The following is a 25476-nucleotide window of genomic DNA, read 5'->3' on the forward strand; positions in this document are numbered from 1 at the left end:
TTTGACTCCAGAAATCTAAAACATTCTCCAGTATATAAGCTACTCAGTTTATGATATTTTGTGTTAACAGCATAAATGGGTCAAAATACTGCACTTCTAAATTTCTGTGTTCTCATTTCTTCAAGGTCTTTCCCTTTAATTATGAAGAGAGTATGTCAGCAAGCCTCATGTTGGTTACTCAGTACTCATTAGCTAAAAATAATGTTTCACCAAAAGCCATAAGAAATCCTTGCCTTGTTCAATGACAATCAAAGTGATGTACTTTATTGTTCTGTCATCTTGCATGTCTACAGCAGAGTTCCTTAAATTTCTGGTAAATTACTGAAAAAAAATGTGTTACTAAGTTATTTTGGTTAGGATTTGGAGACATTACCTCAGGCTGAAACATTGTGCTTCAAATGTTTACTCCTTTGTTCAGAAAATTTTAAAGTGCAAGTTACAGGAACAACTCAGCTAAACCCAAAGAAAATTAAACCATGCTGTTCAAGATGCAACTTGCACTGTTTTCAGCCAGTGACTAACTGATTTGACATTATTTTATGATTCTAATAGGGTCAATATTGGTGTGCGGCAGCTATCAAAAAGAAAAGAAGAGAAAAAATAGTTTGTTTTCTTATTTTATAATTGTATTTTACTGATACCTAAGATATGGAGCAGGAGTATTTGAGCCATAATTTTGCACAGAAGCTGGATTCCCTGCTTTGTTTCTATTTTCATGAAGTAACTGGTGTGCTACAGTTTCCTTTTAATTATTGAAAAATCTATTTGTTTTCTTTATTAGCAACTGATGTCTGTTTTCATTGCATATCCCCTAGACTACAATGCAGTACAAACCAGTTCAAATACCTTTAGTTACTACACTTGCTATGGTGCTCCTACCCAACAGCCATGTCTACAGTCCTTTATCACCACCAAGTATCATCTACTCTGTCCACTAACACAAGTCTCATGCTTATTCTCCCTGTTACAAGCACTAAAGGTATGTAAAATTCTCCATTCTTTTTAGTTGAAGGACTCTTCCAAATAAAATTCTCTAATAATTCAAGTCAAATAAGGGGAAAATGAGATATATATTGTTGACAAATAGACTGACCTGTGAGAAGAGACATTTATATTCATTTTGAGAGCATAAGTAAACAATCCTTACTGGCATGGGACAGCAAGACAGAGAATAAATGTTAGTTGGCCATTTGTCTCTGAAGTTTCCTATTGAAACATTATCATTGGAATTATTAGGAAGGTATCAGCTTCTCATTTTATCCATTGATCACCATCAAAAATAACTGCAAATGTAGATGATTAAGTTTGTTTCAACTTTCTTGAAAGATATTATAGAGCTCTAGATTAGTATTGAAATCATTTTTAGCTGTTTATGTTTATTAAATCAGGCATTAAATTTGCCAATTGCTTTTGCCTCTCCAATCCTGGATTACACTTGAACTCCTCTCATCACTTTGGACATAAATGACCCAGTTTTGATATATGAAATAATACTGCAGTTGAGATATGAAATATTATATCTCCCAACCTGTTAGCTGCATTATAAACTGAGCTGTTGTTGTCTAGAAATTGAGGAATTAATTCTAGGAACAAGGAAGGCAAAAAGCAGGAAGATGTTTATTGATAGTAAAGCTCCTGAGGGACAGAGTGGTCCCAAGTGGATAGTCGGGGACCTCACTGTACAGAGCAGTTTTATAGGTGAGACCCATGTGGGTACAATATGGGCCACAGCCGTGATCATCTAATAAGGTTACAGGTGTAGTCTCTCAGACCCCTGCCCAGGCAGAAGAGAAAAACTTCCCAGGCAATGCAGTTACACATCCTGCAAGATGCAAAGGATAACAGGAAGCCAAGGCCTGGGTTCGAGATAAATAGCCTGCCCCATTCAGCAACAACTGCGGGTCCAGTTATCCCTGGAGACCACCAGATTTCCTCTGTCCCAGAACAAAAGACTTCCTCCACTCCAGGACAAAATTTTCCACTCCTCTTGGCACTACCCCTCCCCTACAAAAACTCCTCTATAAAGTTGCCCTTCACCCAAGCCCTCAGGGCCAATGGCTTTGTCACCCTTGACTAGCCTGCACTCAGGATGAAAATAAAACCTTGCTTGTTGCTTCATTTCTGCCTGCTCTGGTGGTCTGGGTCATGCCACGGTTTACTCTAACATTGTTACTTAGGTAATAGTGGTCCAGTTGGGGAATAAGGTATGTAACAAGTGTAGGTAGAAATAGCAAACATTCTCCTAGGAAATGGTGGGTCCAGAGGTCTCTGGTCACCCAGTGGGGTGGTTGATGTCTATCTAGACTTCATTGGGCTCAATGTTTGTTCTTTGAGAAAGTATTTATCTTGAGGCCTGGTTTTCAATTGATGTGTTTCTGATGCTGTGTTTAGTATTTCTACATAACTCATCTGTCTATAATAGTGTTACATTTTAACTACCAGTACTTTTGTATTATTAAAATTCTGGATTGGACTTTGAATGACTATTACTTCTCCCTCCCCATTCCCCCATGTGAAGGGCAGTACGGCCATGACAAACAATGGTATTTGAACATATCCATTCACAAGTCCTTAAACAATTTGCAATTTTAGTTCAATTCTTGATAAATGTAGGCAGAAATAGAAAGTCCAAATCTCTTGACCTTAAAGCACATAGCCTTGGTGATCCAGCTAATTAGATGGTCTAATCATTAAATCTAAAGCACACTCTTAACAGTTCAACCTCTGATCACTCTATATTGAATATTGTTGTGTGACTAAGATTTTATTCTACTTCAGTAGCTATTGGTATGATCTGAACATTTGACAATTCCCTTCCAATTATAGCACAGAATTTAGTTGTTTTTTTAATATTTAAACAGACATTACAATGAGACTTGCAAACCAAATATAGACAATTTCATTCCGTCACTGAGGTGAGTCTTCCTCTGAATTCATACACAAGTAAATCATGACAGTGGAAGTGATTTAAGCAAACTATATACAGAATGAGGTGAAGATGCAGCTGAGTCCAAATGCTCTAGTTTAAATCCCCAGTATCACACATATATATGTGTGCATGAACACATACACACACACACATTCACACACAAGCAACTGCACACAAATGGATGTCTATAGTCAGTCTTTAAAGATTTTCCACCAACTCACTTAATATCAGTAAAGCCTTTGCTTGTTATAAACCAGACACCATTACTGTCACTTCCTATTAGTTCATAGGTTTTCTTTAATCACAATGCCTATAGTTGTGATATTTCCCAATGATTACTGATTAAAGCTGCCTAACACCTGTGTATTTGCTTTGCTATTTGTCTATTGCATATCTTTACATGTGTGCTGCCTTTGCTCTTCCCCTGCTTGATGGTCCACTTATATTGCAAAAACAAGGTGCCTGACTGCAGGTTGTGAATATAAAAGGGGAGGAGATGAATAGAATCTAAGAGAAGAGAGAGAGGAAATACCTTTCAGGAAAAAGAAAAGCTGAGTGTCTGCCTCCTGAAAATCTTGTGGCAGTAAATGCTGGCCCTGCACTTTCAGAAGTAAATTTACAGCATATAATCAAGTGTGATTTCTCCTGATTACCTCAGTACTAATTAGGAGATACCGCCCCACCCAAGACCTGCATCTAATTAAAAGTAACTGGTAAGAAGTTATTTGCATATCTTCAAATCATATTATGTTGTGAGGACGTTTGAGCTGATGAAAACTGACATGTACGCTAAAATAAAAATTCATCACATTGAAGCTGAGTCATCAGAAACTCACAGCTGCAGATTTTAGAGCCTGTTTTAATTGATGAGACACAGTGGCTCTGCCTCATGAAGAAAATCAGAGCATGAAGCACAGGGAACATAAATATGCAGAGGTCAGAACATCACAGAGAGAGGCAGAGTCGTAGACACTGAGTGGTGCAGATCCCTAACTGAAGTTTCTGCATCTTCCCTGTTCCCTTGGGATTTATTCATCAAAATTTGGGGTAAAAACCGTTTCTCTTCCTTTCCCTCTCACTCTCATTCCCTTTCACATTTGCTGGGCCATTCTTTCTTAGCAGATATTTACCACCAAGTAAGTGCTTGTAGTAAATGATTTTTGTACAGCACGTAGGTGAAAGAACCAGTTTAAAGTTTTCTCAGGAACATACCGTCATGCCATCTAAATGCATTTGCTACAATCCATTCAAATTACAGCAATAACTGCTCCTTCGTCTGTGCCAGCTATTGTCCTACATTTTTCATGCTAATTAATACGTTTAATTCTTACAGAAATTTTCTAAAGTAGATACATTTATTATCTTCATATTAATTTTTAGGAAACAGCTCCTAGAAGTGCTGGAATATTTGTTTCAAGGTCACCTAACTTGTTAACTGAATTCAGGATTTGATCCTAGTAAGCCTCACTTCAGAGTCAGAGCTCTAAGCATTTTAAATTTTGCTGCTTTTTCCTTAAAGTAAGTGTGTTCATGTTTACCTACTTATGTGCACACAAGTACACACACACACACACCTCATCTCTGCCTCTCAAATGTGAACCAAGGACTTCTCATTTGGACTACAAAGAGAACTTACAATATGATAAAAATACTAATACTCGGTTCTTCCTTTTTCCTAATGAGCTCTTTGGAATTAAAACATTAATATAAAACAGCATTTACATCCTACTTTACCACTGATGAAGTGGGCATATTCTCTGCATATCATTGTCAAAACAACCTCGCAATCATGCTGTGACACACACTATTATTTTCATTTAATGGATGAGAACACTGGAATACAAGAAAGCTGTGCATTTTCTTCAAGACCACGTGTTCTTCTATATGTTCTTTATTAGTAACTATGTATATAACGGTAAAATAATTAAATTAAAAAGTTTTAAAAAGCTAACAGGATTCCCAAACATGAGGAAAAACTCATTTAAATAAAATTACTTTCCATGTACCCCTGAAATTAAAAGTTCACTGAAATAATTTATTAAAAAAGTAATTAGAAGCTCATGTGAGACTTGCAAACAAGTCTTCCAATTCTAGATTTGGTTTGGATTTCTTCAAACAGCTCTTCATTTCATCTTTAGTATTACCTGATTTTCCAGGGAAAATTCTAACATTTAAAATACCTCCTAATCATCTCTTTTTATAAAACAGATTTATCAATATATAATTTATCCATAAAAGTAGTTTAATAATTTTCAGTATATTCACAAATATATGCAGCTACCGCCACAATTTCAGAACATGTTAGTTGCTTCGTAAAAGTAACTTTTAGCAGTAAACTCCTGCTGCTCTCACACCCTAGCCTTAATCAACCTGTAATCTACTTTTTGTCTGTTCATAGTTTTTTAGTTTATAATTTCCTATGAGTAAACTATAGTAACATGTAATATTTTGCAACTCTTTTGTTTCACTTAGCATAATGTATTCACAGTTCATCCATCTTGTAGCCTGTATCAATTCTTCATTTTTTGAGGGTTAAATAATAATCAGTTGTATGCTTGTACCATATTCTATTCATCAGTTGATAGAGGCTTGAATTATTTCTGTCTGTTGGCTGTTAAATGTTTCCACAAGCATTTGTGTGCATACTTTGTATGGATATATTATTTCACTTCTCTTGGGCACAAGCCTAACAGGGGACTTGCTGCATCACATGGTAATGTTTAATTGTTTGAAAAATTACCAGACTGTTTTCAAAAGTAGTTGTGCCCTGGGTTCTTATTTCTCCAAATTGCGGCCAATGCATGCTGTGTGACCCTGGTCCCATTACTCCTGTGGCTGTGAATTTTAGTTTTATTTGCATTTTTCTAACAAGTAATTATATTAAATAACTTTTGTGTGCCAATTGGCCAATCGTATGTGTTTGATAGAATTGCCTACTCAGAATCTTTGGCTATGGTGTTATGAGTGTGTATTCAATATTGGATGGTAAGAACATTTTATACATTCAAGATGTAATTTACCAGATAGATGATATGGAAATGTCTTCCTATGAGTTTTCACTTCCTTAATAATATTCTTTGAAGCATAAATGTTTTAATTTGATAATGACCAAATTATCTATTTTTTCCTGCATTTCTGGTGCTATTTGTGTATCTAAGAATTCTTTGCTACATGCAAATTGATCAGGATTTATTTCTATGTTTCCTTCTAAGAGCTTTAAAGTTTTAGTCCTAACATTTAGATCTTTGATCCATTTTAAATCAATTTTTGTATATAATGTGAAGTTAGGATCCAGCTTTGTTCTTCTGCAGGTGGCAAAATACTTTTCCCTCCACAATCTTATTTGTTTAAAGACTACTATTTTCCTCATTAAATAGTCTCAGTATCCTTATTGAAAATCATCTTACTTTAGATGGATGAGTTTTCTGGAATCTCAATTCTATTGCATCAATCTATATATTTTATTTTGTAGCAGAAGTATAATATCTTAAATACTACTGCTTTATATTTTTGAAATTAAGAAGAATAAGTACTTGTACTTTATCCTTTCTATTCAATATTGTGTTGGCTCTTTTGTGTTCCTTTCAACACTATCTGAATTTTAAAATCAGTTTATTAAGTTCTGCAAAAGCATTACCTGAAATTCTGGAAAGGGTATATATTTAAATATTACATCTTCCCAAAGGACTGGCACTTTTTTCATAAAATATTCTTCTTTATCTATAATACTATTTTAAATTTAAGTCTACTTTTTCTTATACTAGTTTAGTCAGTTCAGCTTTCCCTTGATTGTTGTTGGTGTATCTTTTCCATCCTTTTAATTTCAATGTATTTATGCCCTTTGATCTAAAATACATCTCCTATAGATAACATATACTTTGATCATATTTTTATTCTAGTCTGATAATCTGTACCTTTTCAATGGTTTGTTTAATCATTCATATTTTATGTAATTTTCAATCTAGTTGTATTTATATCTGCCATTTAATTATTTTATTTTCAATGTATTTCATGTCTTTTTTTATTTCTCAGTTCATCCTGTATTACATTTTTCACATTGAGAGAATGTTTTCTAATTTAGCATAATTCATTTATTTAATAGTTTTTTCACTACAATTTTTAGGGTTTTTAAAGTGGTTGCTACAGGCTTTAGCATATGCTTCTGAAGTTCTCAGAATGAAATTTAGGTATATATTAGTTTAATTCCTGTGATACAGAAATGTTATTCCTATATGGTGTGATTCCGTTTTCCTGGGGTTTTTTGCTATCTTTATGCATAATATCTTTACTAATGTTACAAAACTGCTTTTATAATTATTAATTCATCAACTTTGGGCATTTCTTGATTCTGATACAATGTTGATTCTACACAGATCCTTTTTACTGTTATTGGCAATTATATTTTCTAAAATATATGTACTGTATTATATTTCCATACGTTATCTGCTCCAAATACATTATATGCATATTATTTTATATAATTACTTGTTATAAAATTTAGGAGAAGAAAGTATAAAATTTCCATTTCTAGTGTCTTTTATAATTAAATAATTAATTCCATTGATGCTCTTTTTTTTTTCATGTGTTGAAATTATTGCCTGGGATCATAGGTTTTCAACTGCAGCAGCTTCTTTTAATATTTTCTGTAAGGCAAGTTGGCTAGCAACACATTGTCTCAGTTTTTACTCTGAAAAGTCATTGTTTCAGCTTTATTTCTGAAAAATAGCTTTGCTGGATATAGGAGTTCATGTTAACGGTTATTTTTTTTCTTCTTTGAGAGTTTTTACCTTGGAAAGTTATTTTCTTTGAGTACTCTTAATATATTATTTCACAGCTTTCTTTTTTTTTTTCCTCATTGAGTTTATTGGTACATTTTAGGTATACAGTACAGTTATATTCATCATTGGGATCTTGTACTTTACACGATAGGTCTTGTTTCTCATTTTTTCCCCTTGTCCCTGCCCTCCCTTCACCCTCTCCTCCCCTCCCCATTTACAAACACTTTATTTCCATTTTTTCATTTTCTCATATTTTTTTCTTTTCCCTTATTCCCTTTCCCCTACCCTCCCTTCTTTCCCTACACCTTTAGCCCTTTTCTTCCTATTTCACATTGTCAATTATCTCATTAGTACCATATGTATTTCACAGCTTTCTGGCCTTTGTTTTCACTGAGAATTTAGCTATTAATCTTACTAAAATCCTTGTCTAAGTGATTAATTTATTCTTCTTGCTGCTTAGAAAAACTTTTCCTTCTCTTTCTTTAAGTTTTAGCATTATTTCCTGTGTTATGCATGCAGTTTACTCTCTTTATATTTATCCTACTTAGATTTCCTTAGATTTCTTGTATTTGCGGATTATTGTTTTTCAATATATTTGAGAAGATTTTAGCCATTGAATCTTTGAATATTTTTTCTTTTTGTTTTTCTTTTATTTACTTTCTGGCAATTCCATTATCCATATATTGTGAGTCTTACAGTATTGTGCACTTTTTTCTGAGGTTCTGTTCAGTTTTTATTTCTTTCTTTCCTTTGGCTTACATGATCTGTATTATTCTATCTTCAAGTTTGCCTAATATTTTTTAGCTCTTGTCTGCTATTGAGCCCCTCCAGTGAATTTATTTTAATTATCATATTTTTCAACTCCAGAATCATCTGACTTTCAAATAATTTCTGTATTGATATTGTATATTGTTATTGTCTATTCTTTTCCTATTAACGCATACTTTTCTTTAGGTCTCTGAGTTTAAAATGGCCATTTTGAAATTTTATCTCATAAGACCAACATTCGATCATTCTCCCAGGCAATTTTTCTTGCTTGTTTTTGTTTTCCTTTGTTTACAATGTATGGGTCATAATTTCTAGCTTATTTGCATACCTCATATTTTTTATTGGAAACTTTACATTTTAGATATCAAAACTAGTCTGGGTGCTGCTGGTTCTACTCTGATAAAAGAGACATATCTGTCTGCCCATAATTGATTTGTGTGTATATCAACATCAGTGGTCTAGGAGTGGAAAACTTAGAACTGTGTGACTGATCTTCTGCAACAGTGTTATGGTTTGGGTCTAGATGTCTCTCCAAAGCCTCATGCAGTTATAGGTAGGTGAATCTAGAGTGTGTGATACTAGGATTAAGGGTGTGTGATTACTAAACTACTACACCTGAGTGATTGGTTTAGCACTGCCCTGATCAAGGTAGTCTCAATAAAATAAAAGAAGCAGAAAGACATTTTTAAAAGCCCTTGTTGCTTTTGTAACCTTGTACTTGTCATGTTGTTTCTGCTCTGTGATGCCTGTCCACCATCCACCCTGCCATGGAGCCTGTCAATTATGGACTGAAACCTCTATCAACGGTAAAATAAATAAACCCTTTCCCTTTTAACTTTTGGCGCCGGGTATTTTGTCCCAGCAATGGGAGAAAAGCAACTAACAGAAATAGGGAGTACTTTGGAGCTGACACCCCTAGGTTTTGATAGGATCATTGAAGGTGGTCCCTTCATTTGAACTGAGGCTATCTGGATGCTTGCACATATAGGAGAAGGAAATACCTTTTGCAGTTAGCCATTTTTAAATGAACCTCTACTATGTTTCACACAAAATAAGTGTCTGTAATACTGTGTTCATTTCATGACTTAGAACTCACATGAATGCTGAGTACTGAAAAGAAGGAGTAGTCCTACAAATACATCATCATATATACTTCATTACTTGTGAGAAAGATGTGGACAGGTGAGATTTCATTCTGTTTCAGTAAACTTTTCCAACACCAAGAATATAAGGTGCCGGTGCTGATGACTACTGGGAATTCAATCAATTTGTACTGGATGAGGAAAATGAAGAAGGATCTGAGTTTGGATTCCCTAGTAGCAGGTTGGAAACAGAATTTAAGTGTGGTAGTTATAAGGAAATACAGGAGTGGAGAGAGAGAGATGGGGGAAATGATGGCATCCAAGCAGTTACCACTGTGGGTGGATGACTGGAACTCAGTTCTGTTGGGGAAATCAGGAAGTCTGTGTAGTACAGGGACTTCAGAGTTACCTCTTCTCAGCCAGAAGGGAGCTGGGCTACTTACACACCAGTCATTGGTTGAGGACTGCTTCCCAACACGTTAATCCTCTGGTTCTTGAAGCTGGCCTGAATGTGTAGAGTGGGCTTTGGTTACCAAGGAATGTCCTAGGGCAGTTGGAAGTCTCGGTGTTTGTACTGCAGTAGGAAGGTATGTGGGATTGGAGGGTAGGTACAGACAAAGTCTGCTACACATAGAAAGGACAAGTTTCTGTAGAAGTCCATGTACTAGCATTGTACAGGGCCTGAGAGTAGATGGATCAGTAGCTATAGTAAAGCTCAGTAAAGCAGCACTGCGATGTGGTCAAAAGCTGGAGGTCCTTAGGGAGGACACCTTAGGGTGGGAGAATGAGGTGCCATATCTGCCCAGTCTTTGTGGTTAAGAATCTTTCCTTAAATTTGTAAATTTTCACTTCAATCAGTTATTGGTGAATAAATTACAGTTAAGGAGCGTTTTTCAGATTTTTGGCTAAGCATGCTGTGAAAAAGAAGATCAAAGGCCCAGGATTTAAAATTAGGTGTATTTATAAAGAACTGTGTTGCTGCAAGAGAGACGAGTGCTCAGAAGATGGTAGCTGGGTGATTACAGTATATCAAACCCTTAATGTATCCAAACCGTAGTAAATGATCCTAAAACTGAGAAAGGAGACCACCCCTCTATATGGAATGAGTTAACTGTGTTATTAGGCAACTATGAGTTAACTGTGTTGTTAGGCAACTATGGGTTAACTAAGCAACTATGCTCTTTGTAGAATGTACCCAAGTAGCAGTGGCAATTTCTGTAATCGGACACCAAAAGAGCATAATGGACTCAGAAAGTTCTGCCAGAATCCTTTGCTCTCCTTCCCTCCACTTTGCTGCTTTGTGTAAATCCTGCTTTCTATATTCCCAGGGAACCTCCAATAGAATTGAGTTATGTAGAAGGTAAAAGAGGTATACAAGGAAGCTCAAACTTCTGTTTGGGGCTATGGAGAATGATAGGACTTACGCTCTGAGCTGCTGGCTATATTAAAGTTGCTTTTGCTCCTATATTAGTATTAAGGAGTTATCTGTGCTTGGGTCCTTACTGTTCCCCACTTCAAAACCAAAGGCCCCATCCAAGAATGGCCTTGGAATCAGCCGCACAGTTTAGGAATCAGGTAATCAGGCAGCACAAGGGTACCTCAGTGAGTCCCAGTAGGCAGAGGTACATGGCAAAGAAAGGGCTGGAAGTATCAAATTTTGAACAATGTGACACTCTCTGTTCAGGATAACCTCAGACAACTTCCTTCTCATTGGGTCTTTTACTTTGCCCTACAAGTCCTAACAGACAGAACAACTTTTCATGGAAGGGATAATTTTTTTCAGTAATATTTGTTCAGTAGTCTGGTTGTACCACTTCTAGACAACACCCATGGACTTGTCATTATGGAATCATTCAGAGTTAAATTAGTGCAAATGCTGCCCAAGCAGTAATTTCACAGAAGGCATTTTAGGGCCTAGCTCTCTGAGACACTAATACCACAATGGCTGGATCCTGGAAAAGAAGCTCAAGGGCCGCAGGTGCAGCAGAGGGCATCTCCAGAGTATACAGGCAGCCTACAACAACCACAGTTTGTTCATTAGTCTGCCTCATGCACAGTGATCTTCTCATCACATCAGCGGTTCTTCTCAGTATTGTAAAGATACTGGTAATTTATATAATGTCACGGTGATGATTAGGAGAAAGCTACTGATGCTTTGGGACTTTGAGAGCGCTGACTTCCCTGTGAGGGAAAAAAAAAAAAAAAAAGCTCTTGGCAGGCTGAGCATTAAGGAATGAAAGGACTCCTTCTGCACGGGGTGAATTAGACAAGAATAGCTCCTCCTGAATAAAACTGTGCTGTCTTTATGAGTAGGAAGTGGAAAAGGACCTACCCTACCCAGAGAGCAATGTTTCCCCTTTGTGAGGGTAGCACTCTAAAACAAGTGTTCCCACTCAGCAGAGGCAGCATGGGTCCTGCATGTTAGAGGGGAGCATATGGGTTAGATGGCTGCTTCCGATGCTCCTATGAGGGAGCATTTTGTACAGTGTAGGAATCATTGACCTTTCTAATTCTTGGCTCTACTTCTCAAAGTAACCTTACTATGTCCCCTAAATTTACTTCCTTTTCTTTCTTCATGAGTGTCATGGTCGCGCTTCAGTTAAATTTGTTAAATTTTTTGACTTTACATTCATGAACATTGATTTGGCTAACATTTGTATTTACTTTTGGCACATTTAACACAGCACAGTGAAATAGTGCAAAAGATAGCTGGCTTAAATGAATGGCTGTGGTGAACAGGGTGCTTGTTTCCCATGTCAGATCCCTATCCTTGAACTCCATTCCCAGAGGAAAGAGACAGTTGGGAGGTGTGTGTGCTCCTTTAGTCATTCTGCTAACATTGTGCAGGTCAGCGTGTGGGATCACTTCCAGAGGTAAGAGGATGATGCAGTGTTCACAGCCCATTGATTTCCTGGCCTTGACAGCAGAAGCTGTCAATAAGGTGCCAGTTGTGGTGAGAGTCATTTTAAGACCCATCTCTTTTCCTTCTGTACCTCCTTGTGTCAAGGATCCAGGCAGTGTATGGCAAATTTTAATCATTATGATCTGGGCTGGGTTTGGGTCATTAACTTGATTTCCATGTCAGTCACACAACATTTCATTATAACTATTTTGTATGTATTTATACCAAATAACCTTTATGAGAGACAAACATATGACAGACTTTGAGTAGGATGGGAAAATAATTGATTTTCTACTAACAACCTCACCAGTGTCCGACAGGTCATCTCTCACCAGAAAAAGCAGATCAGTCTCTTGCAGGTGAAATGTTTTATGACACTGTGTCTGTAAATCACACTGACTCAAAGGCAGACTTGTAATTCTCCTGGGGCACTATAGAGAAGAGACAAACATATGACAGACTTTGAGTAGGATGGGAAAATAATTGATTTTCTACTAACAACCTCACCAGTGTCCGACAGGTCATCTCTCACCAGAAAAAGCAGATCAGTCTCTTGCAGGTGAAATGTTTTATGACACTGTGTCTGTAAATCACACTGACTCAAAGGCAGACTTGTAATTCTCCTGGGGCACTATAGAGAAGCACTATAATTCTTAAGGACTTGGGAGGAACTCTATGGCTTACATCAAAGTCACATAAATAATATAAAATCAGGAAAGCCATGCCAGTCAGAGCAGTGCATAGGCAGGTGTCATCCCATTTACACTACACCTTACAATGGTGGAATTTCCACTAATTATCCCCATTCACATCAACAATCCAGCTATTTCATTGCATTAAAGGGGTGGGACTCCTCCTATTTGCCTTGTGAATATCTCCTGTCAAATTAGACTCCTTCAATATTTTCTTCTCTTCACATTGTCATTTTCTTTCCCAAGTTACACTGTGGTGTTAATGGTCTGCTTCTTTTTTATGTGTTTCCTTCACAGATTTTATATGGTTCTTACCCTGTAGAAGTTGCACAGGTTCTACCCCTCAGACCATACCATTCCCCTGTGCAATCTCATCATTTTGTTCATGAGTCAGGTTTCATCTTCTTCATCATGTTCACATCAGATCTGGTTAAACTATTGCAGCTATTTTATGGATGCATTGATCAGCTTCTTTGTTAGAACAAAATACTTGACTTTTGCAGCTTAAAGGAGGAAATGATTCACTTGGCTCACATTTCAGTGGTTTCAGTCCATGACTGGCTGATTCTGTTCCTGGGAGTCTGCAGTGAGGCAGAGAGGAGTTGGTGGCAGAATGAAGCTGCTCATTTCCTGGTTGCCAAGAAGCAAATTGGGCTGCACAGAGTGCCAGAGAAGAGAGGGCCAAGGTCCTGATAATATGTCCAAAGTCATGTTCCCATGGATGGTATGAGGTAGCACTTTTGTGATTGTACAGACCCACCTATGTGTTTTGTTGACCCCTTAGGTAGATCCCAAGTCAGTTGTCTTAGTTTCTTTCCCATTGCTGGGTACAGTACCTGACACAATGAATTTAAAAGGGTGGGATGGTGATTTTGGCTCACTATTTTTACAGGATCAAATCCATTGTTGGCTGCTTCTAAAGCAGAGAAAGCAAGGAGGAGTGCTGTGCATCTCGTGGAAGCCAGTAAGCAGTGTTGAAAACAAAAAGTAGCTGGGGACAAAAATAAATCCTTCGTGGTCATGCCCCCAGTGACCTACCTCCAACCAGAATCTACCTCCTAACACAACATTTTAGCTTCTGAACTTATCAATGGATGATACCACTGATGAGTATCATCAATAGCCTTTCAAAAAATTTACCTATTAGTACATGCTTGTAATATGTAATGACTACTTCCGTTATGGGTATTTGATACATATACATAACACATCTTAATTCTTTTTTCATCCATCTTCCGCTCCCCCATTGCCTCCTCCTTCTTTTAGTCTCCTTCCCATCTGCAATGCATCCAATTGCCTTTTAAAATCCCCATCTCTGAAAACATGAGTCTTAATACTTATTAAGCTGACAATCAAGATTAACCAACGCAAACGATGTACTCGTCTCTGCTTTATGTGTTGGCAGACACAGCACACAGCACACAGAGCACACTTCATTTGATTAAATACACATCACAGATGAAGTGGGGTCAATCCTTCTCCCAACTTCCATTTCCATTTCTGTGCAATCCTTGCTGGTGTCAAGTTGTTACTCTTCACCCTCTTTACATCCTATGCCCAATCATGCAATTGCATCGAAGATACCGTGACCCTCTTTTTCCCTTCTCCTAGATGTCCCATCTATGCACACCACAGTGATGATGGTGGACTTCCCCTTGGTCATTCGGATCCACGGCACACTTATATCTCAGCAATGGGGCTGTTGTACTTGACTTTTCCCCATCACTGCTGAGACACAACTTTGCACTATGCTTTGGACTTCCTATGTCTGGTCCTGTCTTCACCCCATGCAGTGCAGCTGTTATAAAACAGATGTGCACCATTCCTCCTTCTTGCCCTCTTTGCATAATCCTGCTGGAACACATCACTGGGCTGATGGTTTTGGGATTTCCCTTTGCCTTCTTCACATGTTCTGTCCTCGGTACTTCTGGTGTGAGGATTCTCATAATTTCTCTGTATCTCCTGTGAAATTTTACCACTGAACTCTTCACTTACAACTTTTTTTGTTCTTTTCATCTCCCACACCTATTCACATCCGTGCACTGACAGGTTGGAAGGCCAGAATGCTGAGGAAGCACAACCGCCATTGAAAACTGAAAGAAGCCAGGAATGGTTTTTTTTTTCCTGAAGCCTCCAGGTTGAGTGGGCCCTGCTGAAAACTTGATTTCAGACTTCTGACCTACAGAACTGAGACATAGTAAATTTTTGTTATTTTCAGCCATTCAGCTTTTAACTTGTTATAGTATCTACAAGAAACTAACACAGCCCTAAGATTCAAATTTTATTCCATGGAACTTGTGGATGGTATGAGATAGCACTTTTGTGACTGTACTATGTTATGTGGCCATCTTGTCTTTGAAGATGGAGATTATGCAGGTAATTCTAGTCTAATTTAGTCTCATTTGACCCCTTGAAAGCAGAGAACTTTCTGTAGCTGAAGGCAGAAGAGAATGTAAAATAAATTTTTAGAGTTTTGAGCATGCAAAGTATTGTACACACCATTCCTAGGTTCGAAAATAGGAGAGACCATGAGCTCAGTAATACAGATGGTTTACAGAATTTGTGAATGATGTACAGAAAACTTTTAGTAAATATAAGGAGGCCTCAGTGCTACAACCACAAAGAACTTAATTTTACCAACAAGTTCAATGAGCTTGGAAGCAGATTTTCTCTCACTCCCAGATAAGATCTTAATCCAAAAGATACTTGTATTTTAGACTTATGAGTTCTTAAGTAGAAAACACAGTTGAGCCTACTGAGACTTCTGATTTACAGAACAGTAAGCTAATAAATGTTATTCTAAGCTGCTAGATTTGTGGTGATTTGTCATATCAACAATGGAGTATGATGGGACAGAGACTTCGACACGTGGACATGTAGACATTTGGGGAGAGTCTGCTTGACCTTGAAATTGTCCCATCAAATCCAAATATCAGTGCCCACTTTTGCTGTGCTGCCCAGAAAAGTGTTGACCTCAAAGCAGAGGCACAGAGTCTGCACTGCCATAGGTAATCTTCCAAATGCCCTTTGAAGATACCTAGGCCCTGTCCTGTTCTAAGGAAATTCTTTGTCATTCACCAGATATTGTTGGCTTCCTTGACTATGGTGCTCAAGACGCATGGCCATGTTCTGAGAGGCATATGGAGATGAACCCATTGTCCATGAAGATAGGACAGATGCCATGAGAAATGGTGAAGGCACAAGCTCCCTCCTGGGGCCCAGGATTCTGCTCTTGAAGTCCTGCATTCTGGCTGTGATTCTGCATCCATCTAGGAGGTCCTGCTTGGCGCGAGACTTGCTGGTGGACATGTGTTTCTGTCTCTTTGAACAGATTCCCTGTAGACACAGCTCAGCTTGACTCATATCCAAAAGTTTCTTTGTCCTCCTGGTCACCATGATTGGTACTGCTTAGGCATCTTTTAGGGATATAGAGTTGGCAAGAGAGAGAAACCACTATTTCTGGGTAAATAATTAATTGGTTAAATAAATACTTTTGATTACACACACACAAAAGGAATGCTGAGTGTGGTGGTGTATGCCTGTAATCCCAGCACCAGGGAGGCTGAGGCAGGAGGATTACTGCAAGGTTGAAGAAAGCCTAGGCTATAATAGTGAGTCTGGACTGCACAGCAAATCCCTGTCACAAAAAATAAAAAAACAGAAAAAAATATCCTTTCCTATTTAGAAAATCTGTAATTGCTGCCACCTGGACCATAGGTACCTAACCTCCTTTCCAGTGCCACCTTCAACCAGATTGGACATTGTGGTCTCCGTCTTCAGCCTTTCTATGATCCTGAGGGTTTTGTAAATCTCTTTTCTCTCAGCTGCACATTATGCAGTTCATAAACAACGATTTCACCACAATACTTTTGCCACCCTTTCACAACTAGAGGGAACACCACTCAGAATGAAATTAGACCTGAAATTTAAAACCTGCTCTCATTCCCCAAAACATGAGAGGAAAATTATCTGATATACCACATATAAACTGATGTGTTTTGCTCTTCTGTTTATGGTCCTTGACAATTTGTATCTTTTTTCTTTCAATCTGACCACTATTTTTCCAAGTTTTAGCTTTTTAATTTATTAATTCTGTGAATCAGAGACATATATTAAAGTGTGATTTCATTGCATCACTTTAATGAGAAATCAAACATTGTTTTATAAAGGAAAATAAACATTCATGTAGGTCCTCATGGCCAAGACCAGAGTGTAGGACCCAGTTCTTGAACACTTAAACAGAGTTTGGGCTTGAAAGTGGATATCTATAATATAATACAATGTATAACGTTTAAAAATTCAAGAATACACAGACATATCTTTTCAAATTATTGCAATAATAGTATGAATTAAGATTAAGTGGTCTTGATCCATAAATACCTCAGGGCATCTAAGGTAAGTACAACAGTAATAGTAAAAGTTCTGGATAAGTAACAGTATCTTATTGTGAATATACTATACAAACATCTTTTAAATGAAGAGAAACTATATTTCCAGAAGACAGACATTACTTTTATATTTTAGTTATCAATTTAATTTTCAAGACACCTTAATAACAATGTTCATTGTCATAATAAAACTTTCATTAAATATATGCCCCTGGATTTTCTATATTTCAAAATATATTAATAACCAAAGAGTCCTGTTCTCCGAGGAATCACCAAAACCAGGATCGTAGAACACAATCAAATTGATGGCGGTTGGTGTCTTCACATACAAATAAAGTTAATAAGGACTTTTAAAGAGGTCCTGGTGGCATGCATCTGTATTCTCAGTTATCTGTGAGGTGGAGGTGGGAGGATCACAAGTTAGATGCCAATTGGCCAATTTAATGAGACCCTGTCTAAAAATAAAAGTAAAAATGACTGAAGATGTACCTTAGTGGTAGAGTGCCTCTGGGTTTAGGCCCTAGTACCACAGATAAAGCAATTGTTGTTTCATATTTTATTTTAAGTATATTTCTGTATACAATTGTTATTACTTTCTAAATTTGAAAAAAATAGATGTTAGAGAGGCTTTTCAAAGAAGAAAATGGAGTCAGGGAAGCCTACTTAAAATGAAGGAGCCTGAAGACCCAGGGGGAACTAAATGGATTTTTTTGTCCACGGGAAATATATATGGAACATTTTGATATCTTACCAAATAATCTTCATGGCTGCTGAAACTCACGATCAAACTATCTGAGACTGACAGATATCCATAATGGGAAGTAATATTCATTTAGCTGGCACATTAATCTGAATACTGATTGAAGCAAAGTGAAGAGATAGGTACACAGCCTATGATGTTGGTACATAGTTACATTTTAAGGTAATCCTTTGCTTATCCTCTACTTGCCATTGCTTGCACAGTAATTCTGAATCTATGTTAGTAAAATACATACAAATTTAGAAATTTTCAGAAGTTTCAAATCTTGGACTATATACCTTAGGAAAGTTAAAATTATAATGTAGTTTGCTTTTTACCCTGTATGCACACAATTTCAAAAATTTTCTGGGTTTATCTGCCTGCGTGTGCCTTGAATCTTTCTAATTCTCCTGTCCAAAGTTGATCCTGTGCCTATTCCTATTTCTTTATCTCAAAGGTAAGTGAAATCTTTTTGTTTTTCACTTGTCAAATTTAATCTATAACAAAAATGTCCTGCCAATTCTACCAGCTGAGACATTTCTACAGTGCATGTCTTACTCTTATTGTTTCTGCTTTCCCAGTGAGGTATTATTTGTACTATCTTTTATACCAACACTTGCCCTTTACAAGGAGCTATCTCACCCACATTACAAGTCACAGATATATAACAGTTAGATATAAAGGAAGTGAAGTTTCTGGAATGCCTTATCAAATAACCCAGTAAAGCTCCTCTTTTGAAACAGATATTATATTGGATGAATTAGTCAAAAGACACCATATAATGACATTAAAATTGGAGAAAAGCCTACAACAAATTGAGAAGCAACTATTCAGAAAATCTACTAAATTGTGGTAAGAAGAGTGAGAAGCTGTGGCATTTTAACCAGGCCATGTTTCCCTTATGCCCCCCCCCCTTACTCTGTACCTCCATCTATGCTAAATCACTGCTATGAAAGGGTGAAACTTCCTTGAAATCAAAGAATCTGTGCTTAGTATAATGCTACCTAAAAATTTTGAGCTTATATTTTGTACTTGCTACCTAAATATTTTCAGATTCCATAAAGAAAGATAAATTTAGGTATAGATAATACTTACTGAGGATCTATTTATATGTATTATGTCAAGATCACTAGGTGTATTTTCATAGGAAATCATTTGATCATTTAGATGCCTAGATTTCTTAGTAACTTTAGAAAACAGTGAAAGACTATTAAAGAGTATTGGCTTTGAAAATATGTAAATTGACTCTTGGCAGTGACTGTTCATTCATTCACAAATATGTATTGGCACGTGTGGGCCATGCACCATTATAAACAATGGAAGATATATCTAAGAGGAAAACAGACAAGCAAATGGCGATGACAGGTAACAAATAAAAGAATGATATATGTGTTGTTAGAAGATTTTATTAACTACTTATATTTAGAAGAGGATGAGTGTTTTAAAATATATTTATTAACAGAAATTTTCAATTACATGAAGGCTAATAATTGACAAATGACTGCCATTTCAAAGATACATTATTACTAACAATTCCCAAGAGGAAGAAGCAGGCAATGCCATGGGGGAGGGCACATAAATACTCAGATCAGCTGTGAGACAGAGAAGGGAAACAGGGCACTGTGTACTAGAGTCCTTCTTGTGGTTTCTGCAGGAAGCAATGGAAAAAGCAATATAAATACGTTTAGGATTTTCTAGTCTGAAAATTTTAGTGGAATCTACAAGTTAAGTGTTGTCCCTAATTCTATGGTACCAGACCCTAGGATGATTAGTGAAGCTGGGTATTAGCCCAAAAGGTGATAGCTTATAAAAAGAGGTGATAAAGGGTATGGATTCTGGGTGAGGTGGTTTGGACCGAACAGTATACTCACTGGTGAGTGCTTTACTTCCTCTAGAAATTGGATAACTCATGGGGAGCAGTATTTCCAGGGTCACCACATCTCCCGATGCTAAAGTGTAAGAATAGACAAAATAAAAGACATGGTTAATACTGTAAGGAAAACCAGAACTTTCTGAAATGGTCAAAGATGTATCTTATATGTGAGATAATTAATATATTAATTTGATTTGTATAGCAACAATTTTGCTATTTATATGTATTACGATATGTTGTAAAACACAAATATATGTAATAAAATATATAATGATAAAATATAAAAAGAAGCATAGTACAAGAGTACATGTTAGCCCTGAGCAATTACCATTCAAATAGATGCTCTGGTATAAAACACAGCCTTTGCACTGAAGGACAGCATCCTTGCCAAAAAGAAGAGAAAGACAAATGAAAATACAAACACTCATGGAAGAAAAACACTTCAGATAGGAGGAACGCCCCGGGCCAAATTTCTGATGCAGGAACTTACCTGGGGTGTTTGAAGAGAGCACTGTAAATTAACCAATGTGAGAAGAGAGGATATTATTGGGAAATTGAAAACTGAGGTTAGAGGGGGACCATATTATGCAGTGCCTTGTTAAACGTTGTAAATGTTTAAGCTTTTACACTCAGAGATATGTGGAACTATTAATAGGTTTTATGCAGGGAAGTGACATAATTCAGTGGACTGGCGAGGTAATTCTGGCAGCAAATCCAGACTGTAGTGGAGCAAGAGTAAAGGAAGAGAGAAGACTGGAGAGTTTACCACAGTAGTCTGGGAGAGAAATATAGTAACAGCATAGAGTTATTGTGGGGAAGGAAGAACTCAGTAGATTCTGGCTATGTTTTGTAAGTAGAAGAAAGAGAGTTTCCTGATAGATTAGGAATGGGAATAAGAGACAAAGAGGAACTGAGATAATATCAAGGAAGTTGGTATGACCAACTGAAAGGATGGATTTGGCAATCATTGAGACTGTGGAAAAACAAGGGGTGATTAGGATTTTTGCTTCAGACTTGTTCAGTTAAAAGCTTCTATAAGATATCACAATGGGAATCATCAGTCGATGAATGGCAATTGAACATTATGAGTTTGTAGTTCAGGTGAAATGCCCATTCTTGGAGATATGATTTCATTTATTATAATGTAAATAGATTTCAGAAATTAAATTGAGATATCAGCAAAGGGGTGACTAAAGGGATCAGAAGAGGTTTTGAAACTGATTGTAGGGAAGGTACTCTGATGTTAAAAAATTCAGGGACAAGAAGGCGGAATAGCAAGTGGAATGAGAAGCAGTGCCCTGTGAGTGTGAAATCCTAAGGATAATGATGGATAACAAAAAGAAAAAAATCTTTCACGAGAAGGAAATGATCAGCCATAGGAAAAGATGATTATTTCAAATAAGGTGAAGAATAGTAGCCATAAACTTCAGTAGTATAATGAGCAGTTGTCACTGGTGGCATTGTCTTGGTTTGTCAGTTTGTCGATTGGCTAATATATGTAGATTAGAAAAACCACCCATAGACAGTGAGAAAATAAATGTATTTATTGGGCAGTTGGGCATAACTAAAACTACTCATTTTTGGAAGTTGATGTGTTTTTAGAAAATCTATTCACTCTTTATACACTCTGCGGTGATGATATATCAGGAATCTCAAAAGTGATCTGCATTTTATATCTCATGTCTTAAATATAATGCATTAAATAAATTCAGTCAGAACAAGGTAAAATTGCGAGGAGACTTACAAAAAGAAATTAATTTCTGACCGTTACAGCATGGTTGGACTTTAAGAATATTAAGCTGAATAAACTAAACCATACACAAAAGAAAAAATATTGTATGATTGCACATAAAAATTCAGATACAAAAAATTGGTTAGAATTGACTCAGAGCCTAGAATAAAAGGATCAGTGAATTACTGCTTAGTGGGCACAGAGTTTCTACCTTGGATATTGAAAAAGTTTGGAGATAGATAATGGTAGTATTTGTACAACATGGTGAATGTACTTTATGCCCTTGAATTTTACATTTTAAATATCTATTAAAGTTCAGCAGTTCATTAGTATGATTTTTTGTTTTGTTTTGTTTTGTTTTTTTGAGACAGCGTCTCACTATGTAGTTGAGACTGACCCGGAACTCACTGTGTAGCCCAGGCTTGTCTCAAACTCACAGCGATCTTCCTGCCTCAGCCTCCCGAGTGCTGGGATTACAGGTGTGCACAACCATGCCTGGCTTCATTAGTAGTTTTTTAAAGCTGGTTTAAAACACATTTTAGTAGGTGAGCAATTTTGAGAATCAATGAAGTTGTCAATGTAGAAAGCTAAAACTTGACAAAATATCCCTCAAAATCTCCTTTCTATCAGAGTTGAAAGACCCTTTCAGGACATCACTCAGAATGTAAATAAGCTTCCCAAAACTTATATGGATTCAGCCCATGACCTTTGAAGTTATCTTCCATCTTCAAGTGTATAGTGTTATCACTGGCATCACTGTGGCATTTAAAATCCTTATGTTTATGCTTGATTTGTCATGGAAAACAATTCAGTGAGAAAAATGGGATATGTTAAGAAACTACCTATTTTGTGCTATTCATATTAGCACCCCAACTTTTTCTTAACAAAATCTTAGCTATTGTGATAAACATGTCTTTTTTTATAGCCTAGAGGAAATAACAGTACAAATGTCAACTTATGATAAATTCAGGGTTTTTAAAAGCCCACCAGGAAAAGTGATTTCCTGGTTGCATAAAAGACTGTCCTGTCCCTTATAATTTATTACTTTTAACATTGAATCTATTTAATGTAAAAGTACCACAAACTGTGCATCACTCATACTGCAGATGTGATTAATCATGTAAGGAGACAATTTGAAGTTCAACCTGTTAAACAACTTGGCCTTGAGACTGAGGACCAAGTTAGTCTTCCATTTAAAGTGAGCAAAACGGCTCTAGGTACCACAGAGTAAATGCCAGTCCGATTGGTTCCATAATGTAATGCATTTTCCCACCACAAAAACTTCCTTCATAAAGATTCAATTTTTAAGTTGTGTAATATCCTTTTACCAAAATTTTTAAAAACCTGTATAATTTGTGGGTTTCACTACAAATTGTTTCATTATAGGGGGAAAAAAGCAAACACTAGCTTAAAAACATGCTTCAAGTATTTGTTTTCATCCTGAATAATATCATTGATCATAACAACTTTATGAGCCATTGTATAGTCTTACAATTGGGAAATTAAATAAAAAGCAAATGTGTCTGGGATTTAGTTTATCTCATGAATCTAATTAGATTTTCAGACAGAGTATATCATTCACTATATGAAGGCTGAGTATAGTTTATGTAATTTTTGTAACTGGCTATGGAAAACAATTCACTTGGGGTTAATTATATAGGAAAGCAAACATGTAATTTTTGTCTGAGGGAGTAGAAATACCTAATCTAAATATTTTTTCAAGATAATATGGACCGTGACAGAGACTGAATTTTATTAGTAGTATGATGAGCAATTATCATAATGGAAGGAATTTTTATTCATGATAATTTTACAGAAAAATTACAGAGGTAGCATCCTCTATAAAGCAACTCCTGCCAGTCACTTGTTTTGCAGGGCCGAAGCGTACCACTCAATGGGGACCAGTCTACCTCTGGTTAAGCAAAATTTATACATTATGTAGCCACATGTGAAAATGAGCAAAATCAAGTCTTTTACTTTGAGTTCTAATCAGGAAGAAGTCACTCAAATTCCACTAAGACATAATTGTTGTAATAGTGCGAAGCATGATTGAAAACTCTGGTGAATATTAAAACAATTTTTTACTGTAAAAGATACATTCTCAAAAATCCCCATCAGAATTCTCCCCCTTGCTTCAAACGTGCTCAGCACATCATTCTTGCCACTTTAATAAGCAGTGCTGGATGTCCTCTTTCATGTCTTTAGTTGACCTGCTATGGTTGCCTCAATGTCCCGAATTTATTCAAAACATTTACCTCTCTTGATCATTTTGACTAAGTCACACAAATCCAGTGAATAGGGTGGATGAGGACACCCTACATGCTTTCTGAGCCTGCCTTTCCATTTTATGGCACTGGGCAGGAGCATTAACCACATTTTTAACACATCACACAAGTACGTAATATTTTGATAAACTCTTGCATTCATCTTCTTCCTAAGTGCAAAGCTGAATCAAATAATATTGCCTTCTATTCTGAAACATTAACCAGAACCTCCTTCGCTGTTTAAAAGTTGATTAACTAAAGATCACACAACATTTGAATGCCTTGGATTGTGCTCTCATTTTAGTATTCTGACATTCATGGCTCTTTTGAGATATTCTGTAGCCCTAGTAACATTCACCACTGGTCTCTAAATAACCACCCAAATGATGTCTAAATTTGCCCCATCTATGAGAGTCATACCCCTCCTTTTACATAAAAGAACTGGAAAGTGAAATGACACATAGGGTCTTCTTATTTTTTCTTGAATAAACTGTGAACTGTGTAAATATTTTTATCAGAATTAGAATGGCATGAATGTAATTTGTCTTCTTTGTTCAAAATACTATCTTTTTACCTTACCGCAGTTTATTCCGATTTTTGGTGGAAGGGCATGGCCAAGATAAGCTGAAAAGAAGGGAGAGAGAGAATGAAAAGAAAGAACTGGGGAGAAGATATACCTTTCAAAGACACACTCCAAATGATCTACTTCTTCTAATGAGGCCCGACCTCTTAAATTTTATTCACATTCCCTTTTAGCTATAGGTCACATAGTCTTAATAAAATAGAATTGTTACATACATGAAATCACACATGTGAGAAATTTTTCTGTAAACTGTCAGAGCGCAAGAACAACACTCAGCACAATAATTCAAGTTTACAGTGATTTTTTTTTTTTGCAAAATACCTGGGCTATAAATAAGCAACAATAATCAATAGTAATAGTAACAGTAATACTTATTCTAGACATTATTTAATGTTTTCCCCTCACCCTCAAAAAAGATCCAGATAAATCAAAAATACCCGTTATTAGTTTTTGCTTCATCCACTATGCTAAGGAAAACACAACTTCCTGGAGAGGTTGGTTTGTTTTTTGTTTACATTTTCAGATGCTGACTCTGGAAACTTTGTAGCTCAGCTAAAATAGTCAATCTAGCTGTTTCCACTGGGGGATTACACGTGATAAAACCAGGCAGTGAAGACTGCTGACAGCATCCATGTCCTGTCTTCCAAAAACACTATTCAAAACCACACCCCCAAAATAAGCCAAATAAGAGCAAAACCTCAGCTCTCAAAATTTCATTTTTACTGTTGACGAAAAAGTCACATATA

The sequence above is a fragment of the Fukomys damarensis genome, unplaced genomic scaffold, assembly GCF_012274545.1.
Source record: "Fukomys damarensis isolate Sample0158 unplaced genomic scaffold, DMR_v1.0_HiC HiC_scaffold_39, whole genome shotgun sequence".
Lineage (NCBI taxonomy): Eukaryota > Metazoa > Chordata > Mammalia > Rodentia > Bathyergidae > Fukomys > Fukomys damarensis.